This window comes from Bos grunniens, chromosome 13 (genome assembly GCF_055505025.1).
Source record: "Bos grunniens cultivar Pamir isolate PY7600 chromosome 13, Bosgru_T2T1.0, whole genome shotgun sequence".
In the NCBI taxonomy this organism is placed as follows: Eukaryota; Metazoa; Chordata; class Mammalia; order Artiodactyla; family Bovidae; genus Bos; species Bos grunniens.
The window spans coordinates 69,569,540-69,587,794 of NC_141177.1; the positions used below are offsets into that span (position 1 = coordinate 69,569,540).

The 18,255-nt window shown below is 39.9% G+C and overlaps 1 long non-coding RNA gene across 6 annotated transcripts in view; it reads right to left on the reverse strand.

Annotated features, from left to right (window-relative positions):
- The window catches only part of LOC147361186 (uncharacterized), a 430,912-nt gene that overhangs the window by 376,783 nt on the left and 35,874 nt on the right, over window positions 1-18,255 (reverse strand). For 3 of the 6 annotated variants that reach the window (XR_015139868.1, XR_015139866.1, XR_015139867.1), the window contains exon 3: window positions 5,552-5,649. The exons of the other annotated variants lie outside the window; for them this stretch is intronic. This is a non-coding gene — a long non-coding RNA (uncharacterized LOC147361186). The remainder of the gene's footprint in view (window positions 1-5,551; window positions 5,650-18,255) is intronic. 6 annotated transcript variants of the gene reach the window in all.

An 18,255-nucleotide genomic window follows, 5' to 3' on the forward strand; every position in this document is an offset into this window, starting at 1 on the left:
AGACTAAGCATTTTTTAAATGAGTGACTTCTCAGTTAAAAAGTGGGAAGGATGGTGTTGAAGAAAGTATATTACTTCATTGCAGGAACAGTCAGAAGCATAGACTGAATGTTGTACTGTGTTTATGAGTCTCCCTAGATCCTTGACTAGCCTCTTCTCTGTTCACAGATGTTTCTGGCTATTTGATGAGAGCTTTGAGAAACAGACTTCCCTGGTGGCTCAGATGGTAAGGAATGCCTGCAATGTGGGAGACCGAGGTTCAATCCCAGAGTTGGGAAGATCCCCCGGGAAAAGGAAAATGGCAACCCCCTCCAGTATTCTTGCCTGGAAAATCCCATGGATAGAGGAGCCTGGCGAGTTATAGTCCATGGGGTTGCAGAGTCGGACACGACTGAGTGATTTCACTTCACTTAATGAACAGAAGGATCATTTATGGAGTAATTTGATTATTTCAAATTAAACTTATTTGGAAAAAGAGCAGTTTAATTCAGGCTAAAGTGCTTTTTGTTGTTGCTTTTGACTTATCTTTTGGTGTGTTCTTGTTGCTCGGAGATATCATCTTTATTTTTGTTATTTTTGAAGAATATCAACCAAGAGATAAGTCCACATTTGCAAACAAAGGAATAAAATTAGAATCTGGTTACTAAATGCAGAGAGATGAGAATAAGCAAAAGGTTCATATTTTGAGTGGTGTATTTAATATGACTAGTCTGGGCATCAGTTTGCCAATCTAGTATGCATTATGTATGACTTGGATAGTTGTTATGGGCATATATTGTTCAGGGGCAGTAACTGGAAACAGTGCAATAGACTGAGGATAATGAATTACAAGCCCGGACTTTCTATGTATTGAGTTTTCTTTCTGCCATGTGAAGCTGCTCAGATACTAACCACAGGTTTGCAGATGAGGCATAATGCAGAATCGCATATCAGCATTTTTCTTCTTATTCTCTGCAGCCTATTTTACTAATCCTCATAGGTTCAGCCTTTCCTCTTTACAGGCTGGCGAAGTCAGAGTTCCACACTCAGAAGTGAAGATGGACGTGCTGATTTTTTTTCCCTCCCCTTGGGAGAAACCCTCTGGCCTCCAGGCAGTTCTTTTAAAAATAGCTTCTGTCTGCCTCATGTCATTATTATCACAGATAGAATCCCCATACTGACTGCCCAGGACTGAAATCAGTCTTCCGTTGTCACGAGCAGTTCATCTGCACGAGCTTTCATATAAGTCATTGTGGTCTATGACCACTTGAGTTGTTGGTGTTTCCATGATTTTACTTTGGGTTCTTAAGATATAGTAAGATATAGAAAACGCAGGAAACCAAAAGTATCTTTGTCCCACACTATCTTATCTCTACATAGAACTTATCATCCCAGGCATGCTGTCAACTAATATAAAAGCCAGAAGGAAGGTGATTTCCTTCACCCACGGAATGTAAACATTTCATGGGGTCTTTGTATCAGTTGCACTTATGTTTAAGATGACCCATTATTTAGCCAAGAAAACAAAGAGCAGCATTTGAAAATGTGGACTTTCTAATAATAAGGAAGAAGTGGCTGAATAAAAGTGGACCTGTATATAAAAGAAGCCCAGACACTTTCTGAAATGCATAATATGTTAAATAAAAATTTACCCTTTCTTCATATTATATTGTTTCTATGAATCTATAATTGTAAATTCTCCCTGAAGCAGTATTGACTCTAGAATATAAATAGGAAATGGAGTCCATTTTTCTTTTTAACCAATTTATATCAGTATAATGAAGTTGAAAATAAGTTGAAATTATGTATAAAGGTATAGTCTGTGACTTGGCTAGTATAAATGTGATTCCCTGGGTCACAGTGGTTATTAGCTAATAAAATTACATCAGAAAGGTAACAATGGTTATAAGCTAATAAAACTGCATGAGAGAGGTAACAAAAAAGAACTAAGTGTTTGTATACTTTCCCCAACTTAAACAAACAACAAAGACAGCTAAAGACCATTCAAGCAGCAAGGTGACATCATTTCTGTGCCCTGTGACTAACAAAATGACTTGGTTAGGGACTTTGATCTCTTATTATAACTAGCTAGATGTTTTCGAAGCTAGTAGTTTTACCCACTGCTGCTGCTGCTAAGTCGCTTCAGTCGTGTCTGACTCTGTGCGACCCCATAGACTGCAGCCCACCAGGCTTCACCATCCCTGGGATTCTCCAGGTAAGAACACTGGAGTGGGTTGCCATTTCCTTCTCCAGTGCATGAAAGTGAAAAGTGAAAGTGAAGTCGCTCAGTCGTGTCCGACTCTTAGCGACCCCATGGACTGCAGCCCACGAGGCTCCTCCATCCATGGGATTTTCCAGGCAAGAGTACTGGAGTGGGGTGCCATTGCCTTCTCTGAGTTTTACCCACCCCTATGGCTAAATATCTTTGCCAGCAGGAAGGCACGCCAGTGCCATTAAGTAGAATAAATGATGTCAACAGAAGTCCAGGGCCATGCTTTAGATTTCTGGGGCACTGTAGATCCTGATGGCACCACTAATGTAAAACTTTCTTAGACTGAGGGCCATTACGAGAACTTCTACCACTGCTGTTCACTGATTTATTTATTCAAGACGTTATCTTATATTGAGTGTCTGCAAGCTATATCTTAGCTGTGTGAAGGTGAAGGAAAAAGGACATTGCAAAAGAAAAGAGTAAATAACAGTAGCATGCAGCAGACAAAGAGAGTCAGGCCAAGGTGCATCTTTTCACCCTATGACATTGCCTCTCTGAGAACTCCCTCAATAGGTCAGGAAGCCGTTCAAGCAGGAGGACCAGAAGTCTACATGTATTCTTACAGCCTCAGTCTACCTTGAGCTTCAGTGTTCCATTTTTGTGCTTATTTTTTCTTCTTGGATAATTATCTTTTGAGTTTGATTCCTCCTTCTCTTTGTTGATTCATCTCTCTCTCTCTCTCTCTCTCTCTCTATATATATATATATATATATTTAATTCCCATGTTGTGCCACAGGGTAAGCTCAAGAGTAGAGACAATCTTGCATTCAAGGAGGTTACAGTTTAGAAAGGGAGGCAGACAGGAATCAAATACTTATAATTTATCATTACAGGCATTAGTGAGTGAAAGTCACTCAGTCGTGTCTGATTCTTTGCGATCCCATGGACTGTAGCCCCCCAGGCTCCTCTGTCCATGGGAATTCTCCTGGCAAGCATACTAGAGTGGGTTGCCATGCCCTCCTCCAGGGGTTCTTCCCAATCCAGGGATAAAACCCAGATCTCCCTCATTGCCGGCGGATTCTTCACCAACTGAGCTACCAGGGAAGCCCAAGAATACTGGAGTGGGTAGCCTGTCCCTTCTCCAGGGTATCTTCCCAACCCAGGAATCTAACTGGGGTTTCCTGCATTACAGGCAGATTCTTTACCAACTGAGTTACGCAGGGAAGCCCCAGTTATCAACATTACATAGCATTATAAGTGCTATAAAAGAAAGTCACAATTAAACAAGATCATGTATCAAGGGTCAGCTGTTCTCATGCAGCAAGTCACTTTTAGATTGGGAGAAGGAGGTGCAAAAAGTGACTCTGAAATGAGAAAGGCAGAGTAGGTTGAGCTAGCATGGTTTGCTGAGGGGCTGTGCTGAGAGGTGGCATCCTCCACTCAGGGAATGGAAGGGTCAGTGAAGCTCAAAGTCTTGTGGGAAAGAACAGGGCAGGAGATATAGTTAAAACATTACACAGAAAGTCAAGTTGGCCTCTTTCTCTAGGAGTGATGAAGAGGTGATTAAATATGAACATATTTGTTATTCTTTAACTTTATCCTCTGCCTCCCTGAGTGGCAAGCCTATCACTTTCTCAGTTTTATTCATCTTCTACACCTGAAGTAAATAAAATCATTTCTACTTTCTCTCAGAAATTTAGTAAGTCAACTTGCCTTTAGGTATATGGACCCTTTTCTTATTACTTACCAGCACTTCTGTTTTATTCAGTTTTGCTACCATTTTTTTAGTTTAATTCTTAATCTTTTTTTTAAGTTTAATCTCAGTGTCATAGGTTAATTTTTCCACAAATCACTTATGCTTCATGGGGTTTGTTTGTGACTTTGTAATAAGAATATTCAAAAGCAGAGACATTACTTTGACAACAAAGGTCTGTCTAGTCAAGGCTATGGTTTTTCCAGTGGTCATGTATGGATGTGAGAGTTGGACTGTGAAGAAGGCCGAGTGCCAAAGAATTGATGCTTTTGAACTGCGGTGTTGGAGAAGACTCTTGAGAGTCCCTTGGACTGCAAGGAGATCCAACCAGTCCATTCTGAAGGAGATCAGCCCTGGGATTTCTTTGGAAGGAATGATGCTAAAGCTGAAACTCCAGTAGTTTGGTCACCTCATGCGAAGAGTTGACTCATTGGGAAAGACTGTGATGCTGAGAGGGATTGGGAGCAGGAGGAAAAGGGGACGACGAGGATGAGATGGCTGGATGGCATCACCAACTTGATGGACATGAGTTTGGGTGAACTCCAGGAGTTGGTAATGGACAGGGAGGCCTGGTGTGCTGCAATTCATGGGGTTGCAAAGAGTCGGACACCACTGAGTGATTGAACTGAACTGAATAAGAATATATTCTTTCTGGCTTCTCTGGTGGCTCAGATGGTAAAGAATCCACCTGCAATGCAGAAAACCCAGGTTCGATCCCTGGGTCAGGAAGATCCCCTGGAAAAGGGAATGGCTTCCCACTCCAGTATCCTTGCCTGGAGAATTCCATGGACAGAGGAGCCTGGAGGGCTACAGCTCATGAGGTCTCAAAGAGTCAGATATATTCTTTTTAGTTAGTGTTCTCTTCTTAAACACACTATTCCAGAGATCTAAACCATGAAACAAAACCTTTTTATTCTTTACAACTTTGAAAAAATCTGATTCTTTAGAACTCTGATCTTCTCTTGTAATATAATTCCTCTGGAGTTTCTCATTCTTCTTTTAGAAAATGAATCAGATAAGTGTTTGGTTAGAGCAGTTGTCTTTAAAATAAACTCATTTGCAAAGAGCAGTCTGGAAGTCTATTCCCAACTTTCAGAGAAGATGTAACTTAATCAATTAGAAATTTTCTTCAGTTATGGATTCCTATCTCTTAAATTCTCTTATGCTTTGGGACCTGTTCTTGATCATTTGTTAGGTAAGATATATATGCAAGACCCAAAATACGGCTATTCTTCATGACAATCTTTTTTTTTTTTTTTTTTTTAGTTTTCTTATAGCATTTTTATCTGTTTTAGATAAACTAGTAAGACTGGTCTCAGAGAAAGAGTCTTAGGAAGTAATTTCTTCTCGATGTTTTGGGTTTATGTGGACTTGTTACTATTTCTTCCTTGAACAGTCTGGTAGAATTCAACATGATAGCCATGATTATCTGGAGTTTTCTTTGTGGAAGGTATTTAACTATGAATTCATTCTATCTAATAGACACGGACCACCTAGGTTGTCTCTTCCTAAGTGAGCACTGGTACTTCATGTCTTTCGAGCAACCTGACATTGTCATATAAGTTGTTTGACCCTAGTGGCACAAAGTTGGATATAACATTTACTTACCTGTATCTGTAAAATCCGTAGTGCTGTCCCTTGGTACTTAATGTCTTTTCATTTTTCTTGATCAGTCAGTCTTAAGAACAGTCAATTATGCTGAGCTCCTTGAAGAAAAAGAATCAGCTTTTATTTTCACTCATTTTCTCTTTCCTATTTTATTTATGCTCTTGTGAATATTACTTCCTTTTCTCTACTTTTTTAAAATTTTATCTTTCCTTTTAGTTTCTTAAATTGGAAGCTGATCTTTAATTCAAGTCTATTCTTTTCTAATATGAGCATTTAGTGCTACAAATTTACTGCTTAACTGCAACCTACACATCTTGATAAGCTGCACTTTATTTGATTCAGTTTGAAATACCTTCTCATTCCCATTTATATTTCTTCTTTCACCTAGAAATTATTCAGAAAATACTTAGCATCAAATATTTGAAGATTTCTCATATTTTTGTTAATGCTTTTCAATTTAAGTCCATTATAAAGAAACTACTTTGTAAGATTTAAATTAGTTTGAACATATGAAGTCATGTTGTATGTCACAATATGTCTATTAAATATCGGTATAGTTGGAAAAAATATGTCATTTTAGGAAGAGTATTCAAAATGTCATTTAGGTCAAGTTGGTTGATAGTGTTGTTCAAGTGTTCTATTTGCTTACTGATTTTCCGTCTACTTGTTCTATCAATTCCTTAAGGAGAGAGGTTGAAAATTTCAACCACAACTGTAGATTTGTCTAGTTCTTCTTGCACTTTAAGTAGTTTTTACTTTCTGTGCTCTGAGGCCTTGTTATTTGAAGTATAGGTATTCGGGACACAATAATCTCTGAAATTTACTTCATTTCATATCAAAACACTGACTCCAAATTTATGGTATATCCTTCTATATCCGTTTACTTTAAACTTGTGTCTTCATAAAAAAATTAGATTTCTTATAGCAGCAACTAATTGAATCTCAATTTTTATCCATCTGAAAATCTCTTTTTTAACCAAATGTCCATTCTATTTTCAAGCAATAAGGCTACATTTAAACCTTTCATCTTGCTCTTTGTTTTCTATTTGTCCCATCTGTTCTTTTTTTTTTTCCTTTCTTACTTTTGAACTGAGAATTTGTCATGATTTCATTTTATTTCCTTTCTTGATTTATTAGCTAAAACATGTTCTTGCCTATTTTTAGTGGCTACTTTGGGGGTTATGGTATACATTTTTAATTTATCAAGTCACATCACACCACTTCACACATAACACAAGAACCATGCAAAAGCACATGTCCTTGTTGCCCTCCTGGGCTTTGTGATATTATCATAAAATTTACTTCCACCTCTCTTATAGATCACAGTATATTATGTATATTTAAAAATAATTTTTGAAGAGACTTTTAAGATACCTTTTTCATATTTACTCATACACTTACCATTTCCTATGCAATTCTCCCTTTGTGTACATACACATTTCTATCTGGTGTCACTTTCCTTCCATACATAGGAATTCCTTTAGCATTTCCTTTGATGTAGGCATATTGGTGCTTACTTCTTTTAGCTTTTTATATCTGCAAACATCTCTCTTGCCTTTGTTGTTGAAAGATATTTTTGAACAGTATAGAATATTAAGCTAATATTTTTTTTTTTAAGTTCGTTAAAAGATGTAGCTTCATTGCAATCTGAAGTGCATTGGTTTTGATGAAAAATCTCTTGTCACTTTTCTGTTTGCCCGTCAGTGCATTATGCTTATTTTCTCTCTGGCTGCCTTTGAAACTTTCTGTATATCAACTGTATTATGATATGAATCTTTCCAAAGTTCTTATGTTGAACCCTTAACCCTCCAAAGTGATGGTACTCAGAGGTGTAACCACTGTGAGGTGATTACAGTGAAGATCACTCAGTCGTGTCCGACTCTTTGTGACCCCATGGACTGTAGCCTACCAGGCTCCTCTGTCCATGGGATTTTCCAGGCAATAGTACTGGAGTGGATTGCCATTTCCTTCTCCAGGGAACTTCCTGACCCAGGGATCAAACCCAGGTCTCCCACATTGTAGACAGATGCTTAACCTTCTGAGCCACTGAGGTGATTAGGTTTAGATAAAATCCAGAGGGTGGACCCCTGTAATGAGATTTAGTTAAGTTCAGTTCAGTCACTCAGTCCTGTCTGACTCTTTGCAGCCCCATAGACTGCAACATGCCAGGCTTCCCTGTCCATTACCAACTCCCAGAGCCTACTCAAACTCATGTCCATTGACTTGGTGATGCTATCCAATCATCTCATCCTCTGTCATCTGCTTCTCCTACTGCCTTCAATCTTTCCCAGCATCAAGGTCTTTTCAAATGAGTCAGCTTTTTGCATCATGTGGCCAAAGTATTAGAGTTTCACCTTCAGCATCAGTCCTTCCAATGAATATTCAGAACTGATTTCCTTTAGGGTGGACTGGTTAGATCTCCTTGCTGTCCAAGGGACTCTCCAGAGTCTTCTCCAACACCACAGTTCAAAAGCATCAATTTTTTAGCGCTCAGCTTTCTGTATAGTCCAACTCTCACATCCATACATGATCACTGGAAAAACCATAGCCTTGACTAGATGGACCTTTGCTGGTAAAGGAATGTCTCTGCTTTTTAATATGCTGTCTATGTTGGCCATAGCTTTTCTTCCAAGGAGCAAGCATCTTTTAATTTCATGGATGCAGTCACCATCTGCATTGATTTTGGAGCTAAAAAAAATAAAGTCTCTCACTGTTTCCACTGTTCCCCCATCTATTTGACATGAAGTGATGGGACCAGATCCATGATCTTAGTTTTCTAAATGTTGAGTTTTAAGCCAACTATTCACTCTCCTCTTTAGTTTTCATCAAGAGTCTCTTTAGTTCATTTTCTGCCATAAGGGTGATGTCAATCTGATTTTGGTATTGACCATCTAGTGATGTCCATGTGTAGAGTCTTCTCTTGTGTTGTTGGAAGAGGGTGTTTGCTATGACCAGCGTGTTCTCTTGGCAAATTTCTATTAGACTTTGCCCTGCCTCATTCTGTACTCCAAGACCAAATTTGCCTATTACTCCAGATATTTCTTGACTTCCTCCTTTTGCATTCCAGTCCCCTAATGAAAAGGACATCTCTTCTCAGTGTTAGTTCTAGAAGGTCTTGTAGGTCTTCATAAAATAGTTCAACCCTCAACTTTTTAAGCATTACTGGTCAGGGCAGTGATACTGAAAGGTTTGCCAATTCAATGAATGGTTTGTAATGAGATTAGTGTCCTTAAAAGAAGAAAGAGAGATGAGAGCTCTTCCTCTCCACATCTGAAGACACAGTAAGCAGGTAGCCTCCCTTGGCAGTAAGTTAAAGCAGTCACTGGGCTCAAGGGCTCACCTTGTTTAGTTCCCCTTTCTCAGAGATAACAATGAATAAATATTGTGTCATTTAATGAGGAATGAATTTAAAGGCAGATGCAATTGTCTGTAAAATGTTCCTTCAGAAAGAATTATGAGTTTCAGGTGCTTCTTCTTTACAATAATCTTTAGTACTTTAGGGACATATTATCACCCTGAATGGCCACACATTTTAAACTACTCCATACTCTTGTAAATGATACTTTATTTAAGTTTCACTCCATCTAAAGATAAGGTTAACATGAAAGTGAAAAGTGAAAGCGTTAGCTACTTAGTTGTATCTGACTCTTTGCAACTCCATGGACTATAGCCTGCCAGGCTACTCTGTCCATGGGATTCTCCATGCAAGAACACTGGAGAGGGTTGCCATGCTTTTCTATAACATACATAATTTAAGTGTATATTTGAACAACTATTTAGCTGTTAAGTGATAGCAGTACAGAGTTTGATAAATCCAAACCCTATTCAGTTCAGTCGCTCAATCGTGTCTGACACTTTGTGACCCCATGAACCGCAGCACATCAGGCCTCCCTGTCCATCACCAGCTCCCAGAGTTTACCCAAACTCATGTCCATTGATTCAGTGATGCCATCCAGCCATCTCATTCTCTGTCATCCCCTTCTCCTCCTGCCCTCAATCCTTCCTAGCATCAGGGTCTTTTCAGATGAGTCAGGTCTTCACATGATGTGGCCAAAGTACTGGAGTTTCAGCTTCAACATCAGTCCTTCCAATGAACACCCAGGACTTATTTCCTTTAGGATGGACTGGTTGGATCTCCTTCCAGTCCAAGGGACCTTCAAGAGTCTTCTCCAACACCACAGTTCAAAAGCATCAATTCTTCGGCACTCAGCTTTCTTTATAGTCCAACTCTCACTACATGACTACTGGAAAAATCATAGTCTTAACTAGACAGACCTTTGTGGACAAAGTAATGTCTCTGCTTTTTAATATGCTGTCTAGCTTGGTCATAACTTTCCTTCCAAGGAGTAAGTGTCTTTTAATTTCATGGCTGCAATCACCATCTGCAGTGATTTTGGAGCCCCCCAAAATAAAGTCAGCCACTGTTTCCATTTCTCTGGTGGCTCAGACAGTAAAGCATCAGTCTACAATGCGGGAGACCTGGGTATGATCCCTGGGTCCGGAAGATCCCCTGGAGAAGGAAATGGCAATCCACTCCAGTACTATTGCCTGGAAAATCCCATGGACAGAGGAGCCTGGTAGGCTACAGTCCATGGGGTCGCAAAGGGTTGGACACGACTGAGTGACTTCACTTTCACTTTCACTGTTTCCCCATCTTTTCCCATGAAGTGATGGGGCCAGATGCCATGATCTTCGTTTTCTGAATGTTGAGCTTTAAGCCAACTTTTTCACTCTCTCTTTCACTTTCATCAAGAAGCTCTTTAGTTCTCCTTCACTTTCTGCCATAAGGGTGGTGTTATCTGCACATCTGAGGTTATTGATACCTCTCCTGGCAATCTTGATTCCAGCTTGTGTTTTTCCAGCCCAGCGTTTCTCACAATGTACTCTGCATATAAGTTAAATAGGCAGGGTGACAATATACAGCCTTGATGTACTCTTTTTCCTATTTGGAACCAGTCTGTTGTTCCAAGTACAGTTCTAACTATTGTTTCCTGACCTGCATACAGGTTTCTCAAGAGGCAGGTCAGGTGGTCTGGTATTCCCATCTCTTTCAGAGTTTTCCAGTTTATTGTGATCCACACAGTCAAAGGCTTTGGTGTAGTCAATAAAGCAGAAATAGATGTTTTTCTGGAACTCTCTCCCTTTTTTCCATGATCCAGGGGATGTTGACAATTTGATCTCTGGTGCCTCTGCCTTTTCTAAAATCAGCTTGAACATCTGGAAGTTCATGGTTCATGTATCTGAAGACTGGCTTGGAGAATTTTGAGCATTACTCTCAAGAAGTACAGACATTTACAGAAACAGACAATTTCTGTATAATATTTTCTCCTGTTATACAGGTAAACAAATGGTGGTACAGGAGCACAGAGGGTAGGCTGTATCAAAGTTATGCTCTAAGTCATAAGAAGGGGCACGGTGCTGGAAACCAAACATCTTATGAGAATAATACAGGATAATCTAAAACATTACCCCATAAAACAACGTAGTATTAGAGCAGGTAGGTAGTATCAGCCCTGGGTTGGGAAGATCCCCTGGAGGATGACATGGCAACCCACTCCAGTATTCTTGCCTAGAAAATCCCCATGGAGAGAGGAGCCTGGTGGGCTATAGTTCATGGGGTAGCAAAGAGTCAGACACGACTGAGCAGTTAAGCACAGCACAGGTAGTACTAGGGTGTACAGGACAAGTTAAGAGGCAGCATTCAGTTTCCTGGAGAAATCTGTAAGGGCTTAGCAATTCTCCTAAACCATGGAAGGAAAAAACTAAAATTTTAGCATATATGGTCAAGAAATTGACCCTTTGAGAAAATTTTCAAGTTCATTGCAACATGTAGATTGGCACTAGCTGAACAAAACTGTATAGTTGATTATCTGGAACGCACAGAGTAAATGCTATTGATCTTTGGATTGTGGCTAAGCAAGAAATTGTTTTAATAGAGTCTCATTTTCAACAGGACGTGCTGATTAGCAAAATGGTTATGTTATGAGACACTGGGGACTTTTACGTTTGTTGGTTATTTTTCTTAAGTTAAAGGATGAAAACATAAGGAAAAAATAAAAACCTAATGTATTTACAACTATGAAGACATAGCTTTTATTCTTCAAACCGTATACAATATCAATATGCAGAAAAAGAAAACACAGACTTCTAAGTGGGAATAAAATACAGTCATATGTTATTGTCCTAATTTTGTCTCAAACTTAAAAATATAAAAGCATATATATAGCCACTAACTGGGTCAAATACAGTGAAATATGAGTTAGAAAGGTTACAATCTGTGATTAATAAAAATTGTAAGTAGATAAGTCAGATAGAAAGCTTATAGAAAAATGCACCATTCTCAAAGATATAAAGGAAACATACTGGTGAGAATAATTTTAATGAGAAGCTCATAGTCATTAGATTGGTGATCAGAAATATGCACTATTGATATTCTAGGCTTTTATTTGTACAGATGTTTGTGACATCAGTCTTAATTTGTAAATATAAGGTATAGTTGAAAAATACATCTATCTCACTAAGAGCAATATATTACAAGTCAACACAGGTAAATGCTTTGCTTTATGTATACTTGATATAATCAGAGATAAAAATATCAACTGTTTTCTCTGAATATTTCAGCTCTGAAAAATGTGGAACATATAATAGATATATTCTAAATAGTATCATAAAGGAGCATAATCCTTTTGAAAAACAAGAAATCTATATTTTAAAGAAGTATAACAATACCTGAATGTCACATAAGAAAATGAATTTATTGTGGAAAATCATCAGAAGGAAGTAGATAAGGGTTTTATTCAAATGACTAGGAAGTCTGACAGAACCAGAACAAAATAAAGACCTTAGGAAGATTAGAGAATAATATCCTGGCACTCACGTTTCTAGAGATAGTCTAGGGAGCTAAGGCTGCAGCTATTTGCATGTGTCAGGGCAAAGGGATTTCTCTCTCTCTTTTTTTTTTCCTTTGTTGGCATGAATACAGCTCCTCCTATTCTCATCGGTTTCTGCACAGATGATTTGTATCAGTCCAGGAAGTTGTGTTGAGTCTGGTCATTATGGATGACAGGCTTCAGGAAAGAGATAACACTGCACATTCCACTCTACCCTGATAACATTCTATAAGCTAAATCATCTTTTAATATTCTGCATGATCAATATTTACTATTTAAAGTAATTCTGCAAAAGTACAAGCTAACACTCTACATTTTTATTAATGCTAATGAATTTTTGTTTATTGAGTTGGTAGAAGGGAAACATATTGTCACTCACAAGTAATATTATTTCTACTCATGTGTCTACTTGTGATTGATCTGGAAGATAATATTTAAAAAAGTACAGTGAGCTGTCAGTTGCTTAATGGTAGTCCAACTCTTTGTGACCCCATCGACTGTAGCCTACCTTGCTCCTCTGTCCGTGGAATTCTCTAGGCAAGAATACTGGAGTGGGACCTCCCCTTCTCCAGGGGATCTTCCCAACCCAGGGATCGAACCTAGGTCTCTTGCATTGCAGGTGGATTCTCTACCAGCTGAGCCACTGGGGAAGCCATTGTGAGCTATGCTTTATTGTAATCCTTACCTAAAAAATTATGTTTCTGTACTCTCCTTTGTTAACACAGAAAATAGAATATTTTAGAAAAGAAATTGGGAGATCAAGAACTAAGCAACTCTAGTGAGAGTTCAACCTTTGATGAGCAGTTATTTGAAATGGAAGGAGATGATCCAAGTTTTAGAAAAGGCAGAGGAACCAGAGATCAAATTGCCAACATCCGCTGGATCATGGAAAAAGCAAGAGAGTTCCAGAAAAACATTTATTTCTGGTTTATTGACTATGCCAAAGCCTTTGACTTTGTGGATCACAATAAACTGTGGAAAATTCTGAAAGAGATGGGAATACCAGACCACCTGATCTGCCTCTTGAGAAACCTATATGCAGGTCAGGAGCCAACAGTTAGAACTGGACATGGAACAATACACTGGTTCCAAATAGGAAAAGGAGTACGTCAAGGCTGTATATTGTCACCCTGTTTATTTAACTTATATGCAGAGTACATCATGAGAAACGCTGGACTGGAAGAAGCACAAGCTAGAATCAAGATTGCTGGGAGAAAGATCAATAACCTCAGATATGCAGATGACACCACCCTTATGGCAGAAAGTGAAGAGGAACTCAAAAGCCTCTTGATGAAAGTGAAAGAGGAGAGTGAAAAAGTTGGCTTAAAGCTCAACATCCAGAAAACAAAGTTCATGGCATCCGGTCCCATCACTTCATGGGAGATAGATGGGGAAACAGTGGAAACAGTGTCAGACTTTTTTTGGGGGGGGGCTCCAAAATCACTGCAGATGGTGACTGCAGCCATGAAATTAAAAGACGCTTACTCCATGGAAGGAAAGTTATGACCAATCTAGATAGCCTATTCAAAAGCAGAGACATTACTTTGCCAACAAAGGTCCGTCTAGTCAAGGTTATGGTTTTTCCTGTGGTCACGTATGGATGTGAGAGTTGGACTGTGAAGAAGGCTGAGCGCCAAAGAATTGATGCTTTTGAACTGTGGTGCTGGAGAAGACTCTTGAGAGTCCCTTGGACTGCAAGGAGATCCAACCAGTCCATTCTAAGGGAGATCAGTCCTGGGTGTTCATTGGAAGGACTGATGCTAAAGCTGAAACCCCAGTACTTTGGCCACCTCATGTGAAGAGTTGAGTCATTGGAAAAGACTCTGATGCTGGGAGGGATTGGGGGCAGGAGGAGAAGGGGACGACAGAGGATGAGATGGCTGGATGGCATCACTGACTCGATGGGCGTGAGTCTGAGTGAACTCCGGGAGTTGGTGGTGGACAGGGAGGCCTGGCATGCTGCGATTCATGGGGTCACAAAGAGTCAGACATGACTGAGCGACTGAACTGAACTGAACTGAACTGATTCAAGATGAATATTATTGAAGTATTTATGACTATCCTTAGCATGAGAGTGTACACATAGAAAAAACAATGCCAGCAGTGCCTAAGATAAGCCTATCAATAAAGAGGCACATAATGAACCAGAATTCTGTTCTATATAGTACATGGCTGCAGGCCAGGGAATTTGAAAGATATTTAAGATTCCTTTATACTGAGCAGCCATCATGTTTCTCTCCAAATTAAAAAGGTCTGAAATGCACATGACCATATGTCATGTAACATCTTACAAAATGCATAAAGAAAAACACCTGCCAAACAGGAAAACTCTCGGTTTCTTTGTAATTGGTTATCTTCAGCCAATGGTAATTTCTTGTACTGCTTGTTTCGAAATGTTCTTACATTTGTGGAATCAATATTCCTATAAAGCTGATCCATAGTCACACATTAATGCTTAATCTGTTCTCTACAGTACAGCAACAGAGTCTACTCGGGGACTAGAACATCCCTATGGTGTAAAATAACGGAGCAGGTCATTCAAGTGTGGAACTGGGGGGTATTGACAATGGCAAATACAATTGGGTTTAAAATGAAAATGCTCACTTTGTGCTTTTCAGAATTTAATTGCTGCCAAGATAACGCTATCAACTGTATTTTTAGGTACTATCCTCTAGCACGGCACAAGATATATGAGTTTTAATATCAGTAATACCTTGAAGTTAAGTAATGACCATCTCCTTTGCCCTCGCCCAAGGTGTTCATGGAATTCTAAAGAACAGTTTTGCAGTTAGCCTCACAGTGACCCTATAAGGGAGAGAGCTATGGACATCCAGAAAAAAAATCCATAAAACAGAGGGAGATGCAGGTTATCAAGAGTTTGTATTACATTTCTTTACTTTCAGAAGGTTTTAGAGTGAAATTTGGCTCAGACTGATGGTCACCATTATAAAATTTGTTAGGATTGAAACAGGAGTATATCCCTGCATTGAATCTTTATTAAAATATTTTTCTTTGATAAATGAACAAAAATAATTTTAAATGCAAAATGAATGTGCTTAGAGCATTGTGGAAAATACATAGCAATGTTTCAACTTTTCTTCTACTCTCAAATGGGAGATAAAATTAACAAAATGAATTTCAAAAGGTACTTTTAGAAATTCCACTGGTTAGGATAATTTTCCCTTCACACTCTCCTTTATGGAAAATCTGTTGTTGCTGTTTAGTTGCTAAGTCACATCCAACTCTTTGTCACCCCACGGACTGTAGCACACCCCGCTTGCCTGCCTTTCACTATTTCCCAGACTTTGCACAAATTCATGTCCACTGAGTTGGTGATGCTATCTAACCATCTCATCCTCTGGCACCCTCTTCTCCTTTTGCCTTCACTCTTTCCCAGCATCAGGTTCTTTCCCAGAGAGTTAGCTGTTTGTATCAGGTGGCCAAAGTATTGGAGCTTCAGCACCAGCGTCAGTCTTTCCAATGAATATTCAGATTTGATTTCCTATAGGATTGACTGGTTTGATCTCCTTGCAGTCCAAGGGACTCTCAAGAGTCTTCTCCAGCACCACAATTCGAAAATATCAGTTCTTCAGCACTCAGCCTGCTTTATGGTCCCGCTCTCACATCTGTATGTGACTACTGGAAAAACCACAGCTTTGACTAGATGGTCACTCTACGGTGAGGGTAATGTGTAGCCATTTACTTTCAGACAGTTCCAGGATTACATGCAAAATCATCCATAAACCAGGCCCATATTACTTGTTCCACAGTCACCTGATCCTAAAAAACTTCGTTTGGGACATAAGGTGCAGATTGAGAGGAGGGAATGGAGCAGAAGTAGGAGCTCTGAGTATGTGAGCCGCTTACTGGTAAATTCACATATGCTTTTAATGCCTGACTGCATACATACTTACTTCCGTTTGAGAACAGGGTCTCCAAACAGAATCAAATTGATAGTGATGGCTTAGGTTGCTTACAGTAGGTTCTTTGTATGACTTGCCTTTGCTCTGTAAAGTTCTTTTTTTTTTATAGCTAGGTCTCTCATGACACCACCCTTATGGCAGAAAGTGAAGAGGAACTAAAAAGCCTCTTGATGAAAGTGAAAGTGGAGAGTGAAAAAGTTGGCTTAAAGCTCAACATTCAGAAAACGAAGATCATGGCATCCGGTCCCATCACTTCATGGGAAATAGATAGGGAAACAGTGGAAACAGTGTCAGACTTTATTTTTCTGGGCTCCAAAATCACTACAGATGGTGACTGCAGCCATGAAATTAAAAGATGCTTACTCCTTGGAAGGGGGGTTATGACCAACCTAGATAGCATATTCAAAAGCAGAGACATTACTTTGCCAACAAAGGTTCGTCTAGTCAAGGCTATGGTTCTTCCTGTGGTCATGTGTGGATGTGAGAGTTGGACTGTGAAGAAGGCTGAGCGCCGAAGAATTGATGCTTTTGAACTGTGGTGTTGGAGAAGACTCTTGAGAGTCCCTTGGACTGCAAGGAGATGCAACCAGTCCATTCTGAAGGAGATCAGCTTTGGGATTTCTTTGGAAGGAATGATGCTAAAGCTGAAACTCCAGTACTTTGGCCACCTCATGGGAAGAGCTGACTCACTAGAAAAGACTCTGATGCTAGGAGGGATTGGGGGCAGGAGGAGAAGGGGACGACAGAGGATGAGATGGCTGGGTGGCATCACTGACTCGATGGACGTGAGTCTGAGTGAACTCCAGGAGTTGGTGCTGGACAGGGAGGCCTGGCGTGCTGCAATTCATGGGGTTGCAAAGAGTCGGACACGATTGAGCGACTGATCTGATCTGATCTGATGTCTCAACTGGCTGATTTTTAGCTCTCTTTATATTAGCTCTCTCAAGACCATAGCCTTGACTAGACGAACCTTTGTTGGCAAAGTAATGTCTCTGCTTTTGAATATGCTATCTAGGTTGGTCATGAAGTCATGAACACCATATAATCATTTATTTTGTGTTGTTTAGTTGCTAAGTTGTGTCCAGCTCTTTTGCAACCCCATGGATGGTAGGCCACCAGGCTCCTCTGTCCATGGGATTCCCCAGGCATGAACACTGGAGTGGGTTGACATTTCCTTCTCCTGGGAATCTTCCTGATCCAAGGCTTGAATCCACATCTCCTGCTTGGCAGCCAGACTGTTTATCACTGAGCCCCAAAGAAGTCCTTATTTTATGTTTAGTTCACTTCAGTTCAGTCGCTCAGTTGTGTCCGACTCTGCAACCCCATGAAACGCAGCACGCCAGGCCTCCCTGTCCATTACCAACTCCCGGAGTTCACTCAGACTCACGTCCATCGAGTCAGTGATGCCATCCAGCCATCTCATCCTCTGTCGTCCCCTTCTCCTCCTGCCCCCAATCCCTCCCAGCATCAGAGTCTTCTCCAATGAGTCAACTCTTCCCATGAGGTGACCAAAGTACTGGAGTTCCAGCTTTGCATCATTCCTTCCAAAGAACACCTAGGGCTGATCTCCTTTAGAATGGACTGGTTGGATCTCCTTGCAGTCCAAGGGACTCTCAAGAGTCTTCTCCAACACCATAGTTCAATAGCATCAATTCTTTGGCACTCAGCTTTCTTCACAGTCCAACTCTCATGTCCATACATGACCACTGGAAAACCATAGCCTTGACTAGATGGACCTTTGTTGGCAAAGTAATGGCCCTGCTTTTGAATATGCTATCTAGGTTGGTCATAACTTTCCTTCCAAGGAGTAAGCATCTTTTAATTTCATGGCTGCAATCACCATCTGCAGTGATTCTGGAGCCCAAAAATATAAAGTCTGACACTGTTTCCA